Here is a 19,478-nt window from a genome sequence, read left to right on the forward strand (position 1 = left end):
CCCTTTGAAGGCTTAGCTCCCCATTGCCTAGTGGTGATTGACCCACCTGAAGATACGGATCATACAGAAAATAATAACCAGTAAGTAATAATAATAATAGTAATAATAGGAAGAGCAGGACCTTCATCTCCAATTCATATTTATAATCCAGCAAATATCTCACCTAAAGCCACAAGATTTATGGGTTTGCATCTATAATTAATATCCTTCCTTAAGCAGGAAAGGGTATGTTTTCCTACAAATAAATCTGGTGCTCTAGACTTGGATTTTGAAGACTAATATTTAAATCCCCAGCAAGACACAGTTATTGATTGTATAGATGCATACAACAAAGATGCACCATGAACATTTACAGAGATAGTATTGTACCGCTATTTTAAAAAGAAATTAAGTTTCTATTTTAAATGTGATAGATGAAGCTTAATCAGGAAAAAAAGGAGGAAGATGGGGAGGTCGACCTGGCATCTGCTCCAAACTGTCCCTATTGCCCAAAGATTTCATTTGCTTCAGGCCCCTGGCTAAAAGCAGGGCTGTTCCTGGGCGCCGAGACACATAAAGGGCTTCGAGACAAAGGTAATCGATTTGGTTTTAGTGTTATGAGGAAAATAAACAGTTAGGCTGATATAACAGTAAAAGGGTCAGCCAGGGTCAGGGCTAATGAAGTGACTTACGGCAGGTTAGAATTAAAACACCCTTCCTTTTCTCCATCCTCCCCTCCAGGAGTGATTGCTGTGAATGCCCAAAATCACACCAGGGGGTGACAGCAAAGCACCAGCTAAGGGTTGTTTGGGGCTGGGCACTGGACTTGCTTTGGCTGAAGGTTTCCGTGTCCAGCAGCACCTGCTGAGCTGTGGAAAACTCCAACCAAGGGAAGCTCTGCCCTTCAGCTCCACATCACGGACCACAGCCACTGCACACAGCCAGGGAGGCTCAAAGGTGCCCAAAATCATCCCTCCAGAGCTGAACTGGCCACTGGTGGTTGGAGGATCCCTTGAAGGGTCTGTGTTGTAGGCTTAGAGCACTGCAGCCTCAGGACAGCTTGGGTCTCGTGGGACAACCACCTTGGTACGTCACACTGGGTCAACACCAGCTTGCCCAGCATCTGCTGGCTCTAGTCTGTGCTCAGGAGATCATTTTCTGAATATTCTCCACAACCAGGTTTCAAAGGGTTTAATCATTATTAGTTTTGGGTGTTTTTTTGTTTTGTTTTGTTGTTGTAGTGCTTTTTGGGTTTTTTTTAGTTGGTTGTTTTGGTTTTTTTTTGTTTTGTTTTGTTTTGTTTTGTTTTGTTTTGTTTTGTTTTGTTTTGTTTTCCTCAGGGGCTTCTTTTCACTTGAGTTATAATGAACTAAGTGGGAATGTGCTGGGTAAAGAACCAAACCTAGGAAAATACAGCTTCTCTGGAGCAAGCATGGATATAGCTGAAAAATTATTGAGAGTTACTGGAAATTTAAATGTAGGCACTCAACCAAGGTCAAGGGTGGAAGCATCACCTCACTTAGTGGTGAAATTACCAACATAGGTAAAGCACTTCTGCTGTTCTTTATTTCATGAGTAAAGACATGAACAGAGCCCAGACACTTGTATTTTTACTGTCCTAATGCATATAACACCCCCATTTAATGGAGATTTTAGTTAGTCATATTTAAATACTATTCATCAAAACTCTTTAAAAAGCCTTTATGCACTCAGTCATTTAAGGAACTCATCAGTGACTGTATGTGAGAGCCTCATTCAAACCTCATGGGGAAAGGGCTTCTTCTCCCCAGATTATGGGTTCCCAGAATGGAGATTATATCCAAGGGAAGGAGAAAAGAAGGAAGGAATTGGCAGTAACTCTTGTGTGGTGCCACAAAGGGGTGGTGAGCCCCCGCAGGATGACTGCACCCTGCTTTGGGGAGTCAGCTCCATCACCCATGGATGGGAGATGGTCCTTCCCCAAAAGTTACTTTCAGGCGTCACAAAGCCTCTGTGGAAAGAGGGAAAAGAAAAAGCAAAAGCACTGTGCTGCTCCAAAACCTAGTGACCACGGAAAAGCTTTCCCTACAGATGTGCTGTCCAATGCACGTCTTCATGATTTTTATCTCTGTGAAGAACATGGGCTGGGTGCCCAGACACTGCTCTTCTCTACTCTGAAAGGGGGAGAAATTCGTGGCCAAGTACCAGGAGCACAGGGGCTGGGGAAGCTGCAATCAGTGTGGGGTACTCACAAGGCAGAGCCTTGCTGCAACTTGGTTTTCATGATTTAGCGTTCCTGCTGTAAATAATTGATACTAATGTAAGTGAGATAAGAGACAGACTGTCTGTGGGCTGGGGGGAAGTGGATCCTGGTGACATCCACCTGGAAATGTGCTTGCCGATTTGTCTGAAATAAAAATGTTGAAAGGCCGAACACTATGTCCAAGGTGTGGGGAGGGAGCAGGGATGGGAAAAATAATCAGTGATCACCTCCGAGCACTCCCATCTCTCAAAGAAAAATCTACCACTAATAATTTCCTTAATAAGAGAATTCCGGCACTAACTAGCACTTCCTCTCTCCCTGAATATGGCTCTCACACTAGTCCATAAGCTGTGTTCCTGCACTGCCAGAGAGCTGGGTGGGTGTTAGCACAATTTAAGGAATTAAAATGTCATTAAGGGGGTGCGTGGAGCACACCCTTCCTTGTTGGACGCCATGCCAGCAGGAAAATGCCAGTGAGCTCAGCATATCTGATGCCTTTGGCTTAGGTTATCTACAACCAGCTGAGTACCAGGAAGGAGCTCTCCTGAATCTCAGGCTTTGAAACTGGAGAAGGCAAAATTATATCTCTCGTCCTGCGAGGGCGGCCGTGAGACGGGCGATGGAGACAATCCTGCTGGGTGGAGAACGGGAGATCTCCCTGCTGGGAACCTTGGAATCCAGCACATGCCCAGGACCATTACACCATATCCATTTCTAAATCCTGATTTGGAGTCTGCTATTGGCATTTCACATCCTCTGAGGAGTCTGTGCCCGGCGGCAAACCGACATTCACTTCCCCCCGCATGACATAATGCCTGTTTTCATCCTGTGTAGTGGATATAAAAAAAGATAATGTCAGCTGGAAAAAAAAATGACATCACTATTAAACCACTTTACAACTCTGTCTCTCCTGTGTCTCCATCTTCACATCCCACCCATGTTGCCTGTTGCTCATCAGTCCAAGGACCTTCCTGTGGCCACTGCACAAGGTATGTGTGCCTGATGGGTTGAACTTGCTGGAGGATTTAAGTGCCAAAGTGAAAGGAATTTGCAGTGGCAATTACTTCATTTTAAACTATTTTCTTGTAAACGTAGGGAAGGTGCCTCATGTCCTCTGTCTCCTACATCTACAGCAGGCAGCTTGTTGTGCTCCTCTCCTGAAGGCCATGCCTTTACACATCACTCTGGTAAGCACACATTCAGGGCTCTAAATTTGCTTTAAAATGCACTTCTTAACCTAGAGATTTCATGCAGAAGGGCAGAGGAAAAAAGCTGCTTTGGAAATGTTAGGAAGGAGCAGCATTGACTCAACAGTGATATGAATGGGGAAAGCCAGAGGGACCTTCTCATCTCTAATGTGATTTTATGATTCAGTGAATAATGCATATTAGCATAATACTAACTTAAAAAAATCCATACTCATCATAGAATCACAGCTATCAACATTATCCTATTATTAATTATTAACATTTACACTATCAATCAGCCACTGGCTGACTGATAGCTTAAAATCTTGCATAAAGATTGTTACAACAATAGCCACAGTACATCACGTAATGTGCTTCACAGTCGGGTTGTCATATCCTCATCTATAAAGCTTTTTACTAATGCACTTTACAACGTATCTTACAGTACATGGATGAGGAATGTGGCTGCACCCAGTAATAATTCCATTAATTATGAATAAAGCATTTACAAATGACATCCTTATTTAAAATTAGTGATGAACACATTTTGGTTTAATGCAGATGCACTGTGTAATTTGTAATTGGATAAAAAGCAATGTTGGCAGCATGGGGTAGGGAAAAAGGGCCAACATCTTATGATCTTTGCATCAGCAAGGAAAGGGGGAAAACAACAGTGGATAAAATGATTGACAAACAACAAAACATTGGCATAAAGCTGACCAAACTCCAAGATGATGGTTGAAAGCAATGATTAAAGGTGCCCTGCAGAGCTGAAAAGGAAAAATCCTTACCCACTGACCTTGCATTGCGGTTGTGTTAACAAAACTCACTCCTGTATTAATAAAGTCTATATTTTCATTGCTTTCTCTCGTTTCAGTGTTTTCAGCTGGCTGGCAGCTCACCAAGGCTCGTTAGCCACATACAGTTTGCCTTTGCAGTACCTTGGTACCGCTTTGTCCTGTAGGCTCTGGGAGATGGCAGAATATTTATTACATACAATATTTCACTGAGGCTACTTACGTCAAGAGGCTATAAATACATTACTCTTCCTAGTTTACTTAAGGGATAAAAAGTGAGTAGCTAAGTTTACAGAGCAGGCCCAGGCTCTATTAATGTGTGGTCTGTTCATTTTCATATAGATCTCCATTGTTTGAAATTATTTTCCAGATTAATCCCGTGAGTGATTCTTGCTTTGCTGATCATTTCTGGGCACTGCTGGTCTACTTGTGCAGTGGTCATATTCAAGTTATTACATGTATTGTGGAAGAAAGGTTAATTTAAACTCATCAGGCCTTTTAGCAATAAAGCTGTGAATATTTATATGGTCACAGTTTTCTACTGAGAGCCTTGTGCCAAGAACTTCTTATACTGAGGTTCAACTATTTCAATGCGTCCCAACCAGGGATACAAAAATCCCAGCAGCTCACCTCTGGCCACATTGGTAAGGGAATGAGAGCTTTGGTGGTCAGGAGGAAGTCAGAAAACTCCTTTCAATTACTTTTTTCCTGAATTTCCCCAGTGTTTACAGCAGTCTGGATCAACAAGGTGCCTGGATAATGCACAGGCCATGGTGTCGTGTCTGTTAGCATGGAGCCAGAGCCGTGCAAGGTGCTCAGTGTTGAGGGTGCTGCAAGGTTCTGCAGACTCAGAGAGACAGAGAAAGTAGAGCTGGATCCATCACATAAAGTTAAGGGGAAAAAATTGCCTTTGGAGGGACCTAGTTTTGGATTCAGGCAGATCTTTTTGCACAGTTTCTGAGGAGATGGGATTGCAAGCCAGAGCTAAGCCAGTCAGGAACTCTGAATTATTTTCACATTTTCTTTTAATGTTCCATCCATGGATGATACCTAGTGCAAAGCATGACACCTGACATAGCCCTGTCCCTATATTTTCAAGTTAATAAACATAGTAAAAGGTAATATACAGTGTTTATTGCCAGCACTGTCAAGGAGGACACTGTGCATTCCCCCTCTCCTCCCAAACCCAGGCAGTGTAGGAGAGGCTGCTGTAATTACAGGTCTCCTTGTGCAAGACTGCTTTGAAATTCCCAATATTTCTCCAAACCACCAGCAAGTTGGTTTTCAGAGCTGCCTGACAGAGAATTTATTTATTAAGGTTTTGGCTGTTTGCAGCAGCGGCTGGGCAGCAGCAGTTCCGCAGAGTTATCAAAAATCTATTTCCTTGCGGAGTCACAAGTGAAGTATCAAACCCCCTTTGAAAAGCCAAGTGCAACATTTACATTTTAATCTCCCCAAACACTTTCCTTTCTGACAAACTGGGTTTTTTGGTCTGTGTGTTATGGAGAGGGAAGGCAGTGGGGCTGGAGGAGGAAGGTTTATAGCCCTGGGAGGAAGCGTGAGCTGCTTCGAGTGTGTGACACCGCTGGAGTGGCACAGTGACTTCCTTGTGTGCAGGGACTGCTAGGACTGGCACCCTTCAGCACTGCTGGGGCCAGGTGAAAAAGAAAGGCAGCCTAGCCCCAAAATCTAGCAGTTCAGGGGCATCAAACACTGAGCAAACACATGTCTAAGTGTAAAAAAGGGGAGCACCAGCCCTGTGCTGCGCTGGGCACAGCCTCTCCTGGCTACACGTGGAGGGGTCAGCACGGGCTCGTGTGGGGCTGGCCACTTGTAGGCACTTATCTAGAGGGGCAAATAGCCCTTATTTTGCTATTTATTCACACCTCTGCCGACAGGTTAATTGGGATGAAGTGGAGAGGCTGGCTGGACCTAAGCTCTACAGTTTGCAGTCTGGCAACAAAAGCAACCCTGCCTTTCCCTTGTTGTCAGCGGGCCCGAGGTCCTGTGCTGCCTCTGTGGAGTCGCTGCAGCAAACCATGAATTATGGATGAAATAAAAAAATCCCAGCCCGGTGCACAGAGGGAATATGCAAAGTGCAGAGCGATCACCTCTGTGTGTGAGCCTCGCTTTGTGCCGCCTTCACAAGCGTGAGGCCCAAACCCCTGCGCCCTGCTTCGGCCTGCCGCCGCCTCAGCCCACAGGGCCCAGGATTCCCTCCTCCCCAGGGCTGTGGGCTCTGAAATGAAGTCGTTCAGCTGAAAAGCACGTCCTTGTGCTCTGAGGGAGCTTCCTGGCAGCTACTGAGGCTGCTGTGTGGATAAGCAGCGTGCAGTTCGCGTGCAGGGGTGTCTGGGGCGGGCTTGCCCTGGGGAAATCGGGCACGGCGCAGATCCCTGCCCCAGAGGTGTTCCTCAGCACACGGACACACATTCGCAGGTGGGCTGATGCAGGAGATCCCAGCCAGGCTGGCTTTGGGAGCTGAGCCAGGCGCAGCCTTTCCACATGCCGAGGAGCCCTCGTGGGACGTGCAGAGGCGACAGCTCCCACCGGAGCTCCCTCTCCTTGAAGCAAAGTGCCGCAAAAGTGCTTGACGGGCTCCAACTTCAACACCGTGATTTGGGGAAGCTCAGTCTCTCTACTCCTGACTTCTCCTTCAGAGAGAAGATGCCTTTCAGAAGGCATCTTTAAAATGTCTTTTAATTTTTAAATTCTTTAGTTCCTCCCTTGCAAATCCAGCTCCCTGCTTTTGTGCACCATCTAATAATGTGCTTCCACATAGCCATTTCTGAGTGTGCAATATCAACATCTGTGCTAAAACCAAGCAGAAATTTTTCCCTGAAGCAAAATTTTACTCTGTATTATTGTTTTTTTTGTTGTTGTTGTTTTGTTGGGGTTTTTTTTCCCTATTTAATGGTTTGCTTGTCATGGGGCCTCTTCAGCCTCTTATTTTTCAGGAAATGAAGGTTCTCTGCCTCTCACTCCATGTCAAAGACACCCTGGCAGGAGAGAGTTTCATCACCCTGTCCCATCTCCTAAAAACCTTTTACTTAGTGCTCACCAAAACTGTGCTGCAGTAAAGCACCTCACTGAACTGGGTGCCTGATATGCAGCAGGTTGGCAGAATTAATTTGTTGGTGTTTGTAAAGCCTTTTGAACTTCTCCTGTTATGTAGGTGTCAATAATGAGAATAAAAATAAAAAAAAAAAATTATTATTATTTTTTATTGTTGTTCTGACTTTCTGTCATAGCCAATGATGAACATTCCCCTGTGCAGGTTTTTAAGTTATCCTGTGGGAGATGCTTTGTTCTTCTGATTATTTTAAGAAGTCCTTTAGCACATCAAATAATCTCCCTAGGCAAGGTTTTATTGGAAGGTCTTGAGAGCTGTCAGAGTAATGTTTTTCCAGCAGTGAAAACTCAACCTCCTCTTTGATTTTCATTTCTGTTTTGTCCTGGGTGTAGCTGCAGCGAGTGCTTGGTCACAGCCATCAGGATGGAGGAGATGTGTTGTCAGTTGTTTTATTTTTGATCCCATTTTAATGTGTCAGTCAACTGCCTCGAATCAAAGAAAGCAAGAAGGAACCTTTAACAGTTGTGATTGAAAACTTCAGACTTACCTCTTTTTTTTCTTATTTTTATAGATATTAAGTAAATGGTTGGCGGGTTCTTGTGAATCATAACATTTCTAAATATATTAAAGAGGCTCTTTGCCTAGCTGCTGGAGAAGGTGGTGTCTATTCCTCCTGACTTCTTTCTCCCCTTCAGATTACTTTTGCATTTAATAATTTCAAATCATGAGGAAAAAAAAAAAAAAATCAGGGACTCTTAACTAGGCTGGCTAAGGCTGTGATTAATGAAAGAGTAATGCAAGCTACTGTACAACCATTAGAAACCAGTTAGCTAATTAGTGTAATCACAGAGGTGGAAATAATTAAGAGACCATAAAATAGAGGTAACCTAATAACAACATTTTCCTCTGACCCAGAACTGGTGGGAAAAGGATTGTTTGCTAGGTTAGGAACAGAGAGGAGTGAAGATGGAATGTTCCGTGAGTAATCACTGTCAGGGAGGTCTCAGAACACAGACAAGTAGAACAGAGCAGATTTTACACCAACATAATCCAGACTGCAGCAGAATCCTCTGCCAACGGTGCTTCACACCTCTGCATCCCTCTCCCGTCTTACGCACTGCCACAGTTCAGTGACAGACAATCGAGACACGGTGAGGCAGGAGCTGACTGCCTTGCTCTTTCTTACTTTGTTCCCTTTCTTCTTCCCCAGGTTATTAGCAAATAGAATATTAAAACTAAGTTCACCTTGCAGTGCCTGAGCCAGCCAGGTTTGATTTCTGGAAAAGGAGAAACCTGTGACCTAAGGTGTTGAAGAAGAAAATCCTGTTAGAGGATTCCTTATGTTTGAAGAGCTCCTCGTGTACTTATGTATGCTATTCACTGTAGTTTCACAGGACTCTAAAGCTGGTTGAAACCTCTCATGCTGAGAGGGAAGAGTCTTTCTGGGCAGAGGAAAATGGTGCAGAGATCAATGAGGGTGGCAGTCAGGATAGGTGCCAAGCAGATGTGCCACTCCTTCAAGCCTCTCCTGCTGCCTTTGCACCCAGGTTGGTGCAGCTCTTCGGGCAGTACCAGCACACCGGATCCTGAACAACCCCAAAATGTGCCCCAGTGCTCCCCATGCAGGAGTGTCCAGGTCAGCGAGGATGTGGGACAGTGTGATGGGCTGGATCTCGCCCTTGGCAATTAGAAGCGACCTACCCCTGACTGCTGGATGAAACAGGCAATAAAAATTCCTAACCTGTAATTTTCCAGCTGCAGTGGGTCACCACTGACCATCTCCACTGGTTCCTAGCATTTCTGCCATGGTTTGTGTGTGTTTCCTTTGACCTGGGTCTAATGAGCGGAGAAGAAGAGCTGCAGACACACAATCAAGGCTCAGCCGCCAAGGCTGATGAGTCTGCCGAGACTGCTAAGTGGGTCTTCATTAGCTATTCACACGCGAAGAGCAACCCTTATTTATTCTTCTTCCCTAGGTGAATCTATTTTTGAATATCTTTTGTAGTGATCTTGTCTGGGGAAGGTGGCAGGGAGACTGGATGGAGAGCACCACTACTGCCGGTTAACGGGATTATTGTCCTGGAAAAAGAGGCTGTGACACCAATCTGGCAGCAAGCTGCAAAGAAGAAACAATGTGATGCCATTTAGAGAAGGAAGGAATCATTTTCCCCGGTGACATCTCTGGTGGGAGGCAGAACTTTATCTTCTCTTTGCAGCTCAAATGAAGCATCACAGCAGTAGCATTAACTGTGCTTCCACGTTTCCGGCTTGTCTTTTCATTAACTTTTTTTTTTTTTTTCTTTTTCTTTTTTTCTTTGTGCTGTAGCAGGGAACACGCTTCCCAGGGAGGGTTTGTGGGTGAGTCACTGGAGCTGCAAGCCCAGGATGTCCCAGGTGGGTCCCCAGGCTGCGGCACATGTGGTGCTGCTGCAGCCAAATGGATGACCCTGGTGGTCTGCAGTGAAGAAGGGAAGCCGGATTTATGTCTACCAGTCTGGTGCGGGGGGGGATTTTGGAGCAGCAGGTCACGGTGAGCCTTGCTCCAGGTGTGCTTTCATCCCCCCAGCTCGGAGATGTGGATCACGTCCTGGGACATCCTCCAGGACGCAGCCGGGTTAGTGCCCGACCTCCGGCAGCACCAGTGGCTTCGTGTTTCATATGAGCACCCCCCCTTTTCCACACTGGGCACTTAAACGCTCTCCTTTGAGCTTTTCCTGGGGCAGGGCTGGGCCGGTGGGTGCGGATCCTCCCTCCCTCACCTGTCTGCGGCGAAGACTGCCCTCTCCCGACGCCGGGATCCGAGGGATGCTGGCTGAGCATCCCCTGCCAGCGCTCACCCCGCTCCCCGCGGCACCGTGCCCAGCCCCATGAGCACGGACCAGCACGGCCTAGGGCATCCCCCGAGGTGCCCCGGCCCCACCACAGCCTGCCTCTGATACTGGATCCAACCTGCAGCCTCCTCTGGCATCAAGGGGATGCTGCTTGCGGAACCTCCTGCGGATTCCCTTTTTACCTGACCGATCCCAGCCCTTCCGAACCTGCCCGGTACATTTTTCCTTTTTGTTTCGTTTTTATACTCTGCTAGCGTAGGTGTGAATCTCGTACTCCTCTGAGTTATCTTTTCCCAGCTGAGTCTGCGCTGCCGACTGTGTGGGTGACACCCCCGGGAAAGCCACGTTTAGCAGCGTGTTGCTCCAGGAAAGTGCTTTTTATATGAACAGAGATGTGAGACAAATTCTTGCACCTCTGGGGTTGGCAAACAGCTGATCCATGAGAGATGACTTTTTTTTCCCCCTTGTGACTTTGACCTTATTTGCTGAAAGTGAAACATCATCCAGCCTGCCAGGAAATGCCACAAATCTTCTATCTGACACCAGAACATAAATCTTCTGTAAGAGACCTGCATCTCAGGTCTCTGGAACTGAGTTGAGGATGCTGGAGTGGGAATCTCAGCCTCCTGAATCCAGGGCTGCTGAACCTGAGGAAAACTATCACCATGGGGTTGGACCTTACTCAGCTGGTTCTGCACCAGTTCCTCATGGAAAAAGTTGGGGGGGAACTTGTCTGAATCACCTTGAGCCTTTTAAATTTTCATGGGAGATGTGAAATGCTTCTGCTGCAGCTCTGTGTGTCTGGATGAAATAAAACACAGCTCTCACAGCTCAGAGTAACCCACCTTTCACCGTATCACCTCCTAGGCAAGGCTGCTGCACTGCAGAGGTTTCAGGCTCTGCACCCCACGCTCAGCAGGGCAGCCCCAGCTCACACCTCTAAGAACACATTTCCTGAGAGGATGCCTGCAGGTCCCTGACCTTGCCTGTGCACAAATCTTTGTGTGTTGTGCCCCCACCCTGCCCTTTGGGGCACCACAGAGGCTTTTCTGAGAAGGCAGGAGCAGCCATGGGGCTCATACGAGAGCTATTTGACTCATATGAGGTTATTTGCCTATAAGAGGTTATTTATGGGAAGATGTGGCTGCAAATTTTTCCACCTCCCACCCTCCACGAGTAGTTTAGGAGATTCTTTTGCTCAAGAAGTTCGTGCTTTTACTTTTGCTCCCACTGGGCTGTACCCCTCAGTGTGCAAACCTCTTTGCTCTGTGGCTCTTTCCCAGAGTAGGGGCACCCCAAACTCCACTGGACCTGGGGAAGGACTCAGAGCCACCTTTTGCCCTTTGCTGTGTGTCCCTCTGGATCAGTCTGCTGACACTCCCAGCCCTCAGCTTGCTTGGGATTATGGCTTTAACTGAACCCACCATAATACCTTTTAAAAGCTCCAGAAAGCGAAAGTTTCTTTTTTTTTTTTTTTTTTTTTTTTTTTTTTTTTTTTTTTTTTTTTTCTGCCTGGATCACTTTTCCCGTTTTTACCACTAGATGGGAGAGTGAGACTGGGCTAACTCAGCTGCTCCCCTCATTATCCCGGTAGGAATTCCGAGGGGAAAGGAGAGCTGTGAGTTGCCCGAAGGTCATCCCGCGAATTCTCTCACCTCAGGAAGGGATCGGGTAACTCCCCAAATGTCTAGCTGTTGCTTAACCCCATAAGTGCGCGGTTAAGGGGCACTAAGGCTTTCCTGGTGCTTTCCTAAAATACCAGGAACCCTGTGGATCCCACTCTGCCCTCATGGAAGGGGGGATTCACTTACACAAAGACTGGATATATTCTTGGGGTGAAACATTGCATATTTTTCCTCAAATCCACCTGTCCTAGAGCAGGGGGAGATAGGAGGAGCACTTGCAATTCACTCCTTTCATCCATACCCCAAATCCTGCTTCCCAGGAATCCAGGTGACCCCAAAAATGATTTGGAGAGGTTAAAAAGTCACAGAATCACAGAATGGATGGGGCCAGAAGTGACTTTTGGGGGTGATCTAGTCCAACACCCAACAGGTAAATAAATACAAATAAAACAGCATTTTCTCCTCCTTTCCTTCTACAGGATTTTCTTTCTCCTAGAGGATTCCTGTGTAAGGATCCTCCCAGTGATACCATCTTCCTGCAGAAAATAAAACGGGGCTGTTGCAATGATTGCATGTGCAGGAGGAGAATTCCTGCCTTGGTCTGACATCACCCACCTCGGGAGGTGCTGTGGGTGAGGGAGGGGACAGTCCCTGGTTCATTAATGTCTTAGTAAATTTACTTTAACTGCAGGAAGCATGTGATGTGCTTTGCAGCACTTCCCAGCTCCTCAGACATCCCAAGGTTTTGCTGAGACTGGGTTTATTTGGCAATAATACAGCTGCAGAAGCAGTTGCTCAACCCAATCAGATTGTCCAGTTGGACTATTTTTATTATTGCTAGATTCGGGGCTTTAAAAAGCAAAATCTTGCTTCCTGGGATTTCACAGATTTTGCAAGAAACCTCACACCAGACAAATTTTCCGACTGCCTGTATGACTACATCAGAAGATGTAATCCCTGTAAAATGGAAATTGTCTTTTTGGAGGGTTTTGCCCTCTGCCCAACCTTCTTAATTTGCAAGTTCTTTTGAGAAGTGACTCGTCTTATTTGTTTAATGCCTGGCATAGTTGGGCAATGAGATGAAATAATTCTAATAACTTCCTTAACTACAGTACCCTTGTTGCCTCTGTTGGGGTCTCCTGGCTTTGTCAATACAGGAAATGTCTGACATTATCCTGCTAGACAAAAGTAACAGCCCCTTTAGAAGACAAAGTTTGGGTTTTTACTGGATCTATCTACTCTTATTCCTGTAAGCAACACCCACCCCACCCTGGATGTGCAACGAGGCCACTGAGTCACCATGAGGGAGTGACCAGCTCATTCACCTCCCAGGGGAAGATCAAAAAAGAGAAAAGAAGAGACATCTCCCTTCAGTTGTTAATTAGAGGTGAAAAAAACCAAACCAAAACAAAAAAAACCAACCCACTTGGATTTTTAAAATCAGCCAGAACTAGAGTGATCAAGGCCTTATATGAGATAGTGATAGAATTAGCCTCGTGATTTCTTCTCCATGTTTACAGGGATAATATATTTTTCCAAAGTTCAAAGTCTTCCTCTGCAGGAAGCATGTGATGTGCTTTGCAGTCACACCATATTTTGCTGCTATGAACAATTAAAAAAATCAATTTCTTGGAGCGATATTTTCTATGTTTATAATCTCTGAACTAATTACAGGGCTGGAAAATCGATAGCTATCTGGAAATCTTTCCAATACGGCCAACTAAGCGTGCTACAGATCCTGCTGGGATATATCCTTCCCAAACACATGCTGCTCCTGACCATCTCCTAGATCCCACGGGCAGATGATATCTCTGTCAATAAACCTCTGTACCTCCTTGCACTGCAGTGGCAACATTTACCAAAATCTGCAGGGGGCATGGGGTTAAGAAAATTGCCGAGAGTTGGAGCAATGCTTGTGCCAGCATTTTAAGCCAACGACAAAAGAAAAAGTTCAAAGACTGAGTTAGTTCAACAGGAACCAAATAAATGAGTATGAAATAAAGAAATTATAAGTCCATGCCTTAGTTATAATGTTGTTCTTTTCATCAGGCTTTACTGAAATAAAAAGTAGAACCTTTGGTGGCTGAAAATAACCTCCTTCTCCCGTTTCTTAGCAGAGTTAAATGGGCAGTTTGATGGTGATTACACTTCAGAAACACACATAAAGAGGAAGGGAGTTGCTCTGATGAACAGATCTCCTCTCACTGTACAAACACACTGTGTTGACCATGGCAAATCAGCTGGAACCAGAGCTCAAACCCTTGTGCTGGTGCTCTCCACGCTTCCCACACACTGCAGGCATTGCCAGGATCCTCTCCAAGATGCTGCCGCCTCCCTCGTGCCCTGTGAGAGCTCAGTGTGCTCTTCCTTGCTGTGCTGGGCTTTGTGCTGCTGCTAATTGGGACTAAATATTCCCACTGGACACGGTGCCAGCAGCACAGCAATGGGTAAGAAGCACAGAGCAGAGTGCAGGGGATTTTCCCCACACTCCCATTTGCACTCCTGCTTGATAGAAGGATGTGATGAATTCTGAGCTGTCACGATGCCACAAAGTATTTGCTCCGATTTTATGTTTTTCTCTGATTATTCCTCATAGCTTTTTCCCTCCAGTGAACTGAACGGGGGAAAAGCAGGAGTGGGGCACATCTCTGCCCTCACTGCCTTCCCAAGATGGGTGAATTCCACTGCTCCCCAAGGGGGTGATCCTCATCCTGGATTCCCACAGCTTCCCAAGGGGGTGATCCTCATCCTGGATTCCCACAGCTTCCCAAGGGGGTGATCCTCATCCTGGATTCCCACAGCTCCCCAAGGGGGTGATCCTCATCCTGGATTCCCACAGCTTCCCAAGGGGGTGATCCTCATCCTGGATTCCCACAGCTTCCCAAGGGGGTGATCCTCATCCTGGATTCCCACAGCTCCCTAAGGGGGTGATCCTCATCCTGGATTCCCACAGCTCCCCAAGGGGGTGATCCTCATCCTGGATTCCCACAGCTCCCCAAGGGGGTGATCCTCATCCTGGATTCCCACAGTTCCCCAAGGGGGTGATCCTCATCCTGGATTCCCTCAGCTCCCCAAGGGGGTGATCCTCATCCTGCAGTGCAGCTTTGGGTCTAGCAGCCCATGGAGGTAAGGTGCAGCACATGCCTCGTCCCAGCCCTCATCCCAGGAATCATGATTGATAGTCCCTCCTCAATGAGAAGTTGGCAGGCTGCTTATGCTCAAAGAATTTAAATTTTGGAGCTGAACACGACACATGCAGTGAACTGGATTGTAAATACTGTTCTCATTAATTTGTGTTTCCACTTCTGTAGCAATCCTGCGTGCAGCTGAGGAGCTCCTGTGCACATTGGGACAAAAGGAGCCCCTGAGCTGCTGAGAGCCAGCCCAGAACCTCAGCAGGGCCAGGGGTGTTGATGGCAACAGCGCCCAGAACACACCAGCGGTGTGGCTTTGCTAATCTGGGCTGCTTTCTGCCAAAAAGCAACAGTTACAAAAGCACTGTGTTTATCATCACCACGGTGAAAATTTCCCTTCTAGCTGCTAAGGCTGAGAGGTCCTTGGTGGGACGTGGAACTGTTGGGTGCCAGGCACTGCTCAGACTCTGCAGGGACGGACCTACAGCTGCTGCACTCGGCTTCAGCGTGTTTTCCCTTCAGAGGATGGTGTCTTTGGACTCTGCTGTTTCATTCTTGCAATTTTAATGTCATATTTCCTCCAAATAAAACTCAACTGGAGTGTAAGAACTCAATTCTGTTTCTCTCGTAGGAAAGGAAGGCTGCAGTGTCTGCAAGTCACCTAAGGGGAAATACCTGAGGAAAAAGAACTCAGACCCTTGAGAAATCTTTCAAAGAGAATCTCCAGCTCTCCCTGATCTCTTTTAAAATTACCACATCATATTGTGCACATGTTGAGCAACAAAGTTCATAATATTGCTTTGCAATAACCCCCAGGCCCAGTGGGGCAGTGCTGCTATTTTACAAAGAGGGTGAGAACAGGACATTCGCTCCCCCAGCCAGTGACAACCAGCACCCCAGGGACACCCTGAACTGGAGGTTTGCACAGAGATTATGCGGTCTAACAGCCACTAAAGCCTGTGTCACCCATGAATTTATAACATTCTTCCTTAAATGCAGTTACAGTTTTGGCTCTGCCTCTGCCAACAGTTTTGTTGTTTAATCAGCAGCTATTTAAACTTCCTACCTCATCCTCTCATTTACAGGAACCCTTGCTCTTGTAATAATGAAGGCAGAACTGGGCAGGACAGATTCTGATGGTCTATTTTGTAAAGACAACAGGGTCTCATAACAGGATAACACAAAGTCTGGTAAAAGTCCCAGGGGGGATTTCAGAAGTGCTTTTCTCACTGCAAGACAGCACCAGCAGTGTTGAAAAATCCTGTCTTTATTTGCTATTTATTATATGTTTCCTGTGAATGAATTTCTGGCTCAAATTAGACCTATAATAAAACTCTAAAAAAAAAATCTGCTTTTGGGGAAAAAGAAAACAGATCTGTTCTTCCTTCCTGGAGATTTGCAGCTTTTTCTGCAACAGGAGATGTGAATCATGGAAATATTTATAACAGCCATATTAGGAAATGATCATTTGGGCACCAGAAATCCATATGAGACATTATGGCTTAAATAAATTGTTTATTGCTATGTTAATCTAATCTTGTAAATACATGCACTCTTAACTATATTAAAAATGCAAATGCTCCCAGACCCTGACTTCACATGATGAATAAACTACTCCCCTTTTTTTGCCTTGTCAGCTCTGTGGGTCTTGGAACAACAAGAGTCGATGGGCATTGAAAAAGTTGATGTCTGCACAGATTTAGCCAAAAGATTGTCACGATCATCTCAGGGCCCACATGGCTCACAGGACTGAACCTGAAGAAACCTCTTCCAACATCTGCTCATGACAGAGCGATTCCAGCTCCACGAGTGCCTCCAGCCAGGGACTTCCCTTCTGTGGCACTGAATTAGCATTCATTAAACCCAGAGTTTTAATGATTTATGGAGATTTATAAAAAATGGCAGCCCAGAGCTGCTGACACTCCCAAAGCTTCTGACAGGAGTACAACACATCATAAATCCATCCTGGTGTGAAATATTGAATGAGAACTGGTGCAGGCATAGCTGCAAGTGTTAACATGACCCATAAAATTCAGGATAACTAAAATTATCAGGGTGCTCCAAACCCGAGGAGATGACATTTATAATAACAATAGTATAATAATTATAATGTTATTAATTACACCACTAATAGACTTATCAGTCTCCTTGTCATTGTTTATTATTGCCACTGCCCTGATAATTCTCAGCTCCAAGGATGGACAGAGGTAAACACAGCCCCATGTTTTGAGAAACAACCTCTGTGTTTTGGGAAACAAATTCCAGCCTCTCCTATCCCTTAGAACAAGTTCCAAGATCTTTGGGATAAGCCTTTGGGAAGGCTCTGGAGGAGCCTTCTGCCACTCACGCAACAAGGTGAGAATTGGCTCATGCTGAGCCCCAGGGTCTGAGAAACTGGGGTTTAAACAAACATGCCCCTGGGAAAGACTCCTTTTTATTTACAAGTGAATCAGCAGAGAGGCAAGGCTGGTTTGCAGCGCCCGCCCAGCATCTCTTAACGACTTTAGTAGGAGACAGGCTTCTTCCAGGCCACCTCTGCCCTGCCTTGCCACACCTGCCCCCTTGGCAACCTTATCACAGTTAGCTCATGCAAATCCACAGCGCAGGCTCCTTTTCTTTACATTTTCCTCACCCAAGAGGTACTTCAAGATGTTGAACAACAACAACAAAAATCACTAGAAGCTAAAAAATTACTCTGCACCCCTGAGGACAACTTCAGCTAAGGCAGAATGGACCAAAATACACGTGGAGAAGTGAGCTGAGCTGAGCTGAGCTGAGCTGAGCTAAGGAGAAGGATGCATCCCCCTGCAGCCAGAGCCAATAATTCACTCAGCTCTGCACCGTGGAAAAGGAAATGCAGGGGGATTCCCCAGCTCGGATGCCTTTGATGCACTGTTTCACCTTCACACATCTGTTGTCCTTTCCTCCCTGTTTATTTATAATAAAAAAGGTTTGAAACAGAGCCTTATTCATTAGTGACTGCACAGCACCAGCCAAAACAATACCCAGCTTTGTTTTGCAGGAAATAATTGGTATATAATAAAGCAATATCGGTTTGTATAGACGGAGCAAATGTTTTCTGGTTTTCCTGGCTGCAGCCTGTTGTAAACAACACACTCTCCTACACTTCCTTTTACTTTAAAAGCAGATTCAACGGCTCCCAATTTAACCAAACCCCACAAGAACCCCATCCACCTCCAGCTCCAAGGGGAGCAAGGATGGCACAAAAAGGCAGCACCTTCCAGCCCCACCTTGGAGGCACAGAGGATGAGGAGGAGGCAGTGACGTGAACTGCACAACACCACAGCCCTAGATGAGCTTTGATGGGCTGCTGGCCCTGCTTCTGCCTCAGCCTCTGCCCCAGCTCTTGGTTCCTCGTGTGTCCCTGAGCTCTGGCAGCAGCTGTGGCAGAGGTGCCACTCTGCTGTCCCTGCAGTGCACAGAGAGGGGACAGCAGGGCTCGGCATGGCAGCTGGATGTCAGATGTCTGCCCACATCCTTGCCTTCCCCTCCGCCTCGTGTTAGCTGGGCTTTTCCATTACCCAGGCCATCCTGTGCACTCCGGGAAATGGAGCGCTGATTGCACTTCAGGAGCCGAACGCGCAGGGCCTGAATTATTTATCTGCGAGCGTGCAGAAAGGAGCCAAATCCCCAAGTGATGTGGAATGGCTCTTGGAAGAAATGCAAAAGGGGATGCAAAGGCTGCACGGGAGGGCATGAGGAGCTGCATGGTTGGAGCCTCACACGTGCAGAGTGAAGAGTTCTCTGCTGGGACTCTTCCTGCCCAGGTGGTTTATGTACTGGAGGCTGTGGAGTGCTCAGGTGTGGGTTCTGACTCAGAGACTCTGCTGTGAAACTGCTCAAGAGCCACCCCTGTGCCTCAAACCAACCACTGTAATAGCAAGGCCCCAAAAAGCAAAGAAAAACGCCCAAACAAATGCGTTAATGCAAATATAGGGGGTTTGGGGTGTCCCACAGCTTTCCTGCTCAGCTCCCTCAGCTCTGGAGGGGTTGTGCATCCTCTGCGATCATTAACTCAGCCGTGCCCACCCTGACAGCGCCTGGCACGGAATCGTACCGTGCAGATAGTGCCACGATAGCCGTTTGTGCCCCGGGTTCAGTAACGACCCTGCACCTGCTCCTCCACTTTCCCTTTTACGGAACTCATCTCCGGCAATAGCTGGAGGGAAGATCAAAGTCCCGTCGTTGCTCTCTGCCACCACAGACGCGGATGCAGCTCCGCCTGCCCAGTTTCCCCCTCGGTCTGGCGCAGGGCTGTATCCCAGAATTTCTCCAAGACCCTGCCGGGGGTGCAGAGATGCCAAGACAGCCCCGGACGAGAGCGGGCAGCCCGAGCCTGGGGGCTGCGAGGCTGCAGGCGCTCGGAGGGCTGGGAAATAGGCTGGGTTTGATGCGATGCCGAAGCCCTTTCCCCTATCCCTCCTCTCGCCTTACCTCCCTTCTTCTCTCCACCATCCCTCCCCGCCCTTTTCATGCCCCCGGACGCACGACCTCCCTTCCCTTCCTCTCCCGCTCCCCAGCTCCCATGCCCGCATCCCTCCCGTCCCTCCCTCTCGCCCGCATCCTCTGCCGTTCCCCGCTTTCGCTTC

Source organism: Hirundo rustica, chromosome 16, assembly GCF_015227805.2.
Source record: "Hirundo rustica isolate bHirRus1 chromosome 16, bHirRus1.pri.v3, whole genome shotgun sequence".
In the NCBI taxonomy this organism is placed as follows: Eukaryota; Metazoa; Chordata; class Aves; order Passeriformes; family Hirundinidae; genus Hirundo; species Hirundo rustica.